The sequence below is a fragment of the Myotis lucifugus genome, unplaced genomic scaffold (assembly GCF_000147115.1).
Source record: "Myotis lucifugus unplaced genomic scaffold, Myoluc2.0 scaffold_106, whole genome shotgun sequence".
In the NCBI taxonomy this organism is placed as follows: Eukaryota; Metazoa; Chordata; class Mammalia; order Chiroptera; family Vespertilionidae; genus Myotis; species Myotis lucifugus.
Window position 1 is genome coordinate 1691912 of NW_005871154.1, and position 1283 is coordinate 1693194.

At 38.5% G+C, this 1283-nt stretch overlaps 1 long non-coding RNA gene across 1 annotated transcript in view; it reads left to right on the forward strand.

Moving 5' to 3' along the window:
- Nucleotides 1–363: 363 nt before the first annotated feature.
- Nucleotides 364–1283, forward strand: part of LOC111826851 — a 13916-nt gene continuing 12996 nt past the window's right edge. Inside the window, exon 1 of the long non-coding RNA XR_002830280.1 lies at nt 364–486. This is a non-coding gene — a long non-coding RNA (uncharacterized LOC111826851). The remainder of the gene's footprint in view (nt 487–1283) is intronic.

Sequence of the window (1283 nt, forward strand, 5' to 3'; positions counted from 1 at the left end):
GAAAACAGATTATTTATAGTACACAAACTTGACAATATATTATAACAATATTAAAAATAACTATGCTGCCAATATAACCACATTCAGAAATGTTTATGTTATGTAAAAAATGGATGCCATGTTTTGTTATGTAATAAGCAAATGGACATGTAAGCACCTTCAAAAGGGCAGGAGGACTATGAATAGCCACGCAAGTTATTTCCTCTGTTGTTTTTCTTATAACAGCTCTTTTACAGATAACAGAAAATGTAATCAAAATTTGCATTACCAAGAAGCCCTCATCACACAAATATGCTCCAGTCTCTGTTCTGTCATAAAAAGCCACCAACTCTTCATTTTACTGCAAATATCACATTACCTTTTTCCTTCTCTCAACAGCCAAGCTTCTTCAAAGAAGTTTCCTTTACCTTCCAGCTTTGTGTTTTGTCCCCAATCTATTGAAATCTGCCTGCGCCAAATCACTTCTTTGAAATTGTTCGCATCAAGGTAAGCAAAGTTCACCTTGTTGCTAAAAGCAGTTTTCAGTCATCTTGCCATTTGATGTTTGGTCATGCCTCCCTGAAACTTGCAATTCCCAGCTTTTCAGAACTCTATTTCTTTATAGTTCTTTTCAGGTTCCTGGTACTACACCCACTTCTTAATTTTTCTGTTCTTCCAGCTTCATTACCAATTCCCCTTTCTCCATTTCTACACACTGTTTCTGTTGAACCTTTTCACAGTCAGTATATATTGTCTATGTTCTGGTGAATCCCAAATCTAGCCTTCATCTCCAGAGCTCACAAGTAAGTTATCTATTGTGGCATTACAAATTACTCCAAAACTTAATGGTTTAAACGACACACACTTATTATCTTTCAATTGCTGTAGGCCAGGAATCTGAGCACAATTTCACGGGATTCTTTGCTGCATGACCTCTCAAAGTATGCATGCATCAAGGTACCCACCCATGATCTGCAGTCTCATCTGAAGGCTCAACTGGGGAAGGTCACTCAGAGATTGCAGGCGGTATTCAGTTCCTTGCAGGTTCTTGGATTGAAGTTTCCTGCTCACTGTTGGCCAGAGGCCACCCTCAGTGCCTTATCATATGGCCTCTCCAATGTGACAGCTTGCTTCATCTAAGTGTGCAAGCTGTGAAAGCAATAGAGAGAGTGTACTAGTAAAACAGAATTCACAATCCTTCTAACCTAATCCTGGAAGAGATATATCCTCAATGATCCCATATTCTATTGGCCAGAAGCAAATTAGTCAAGGAGAGAGTATTACAGAAAGACTGAATATCAGAA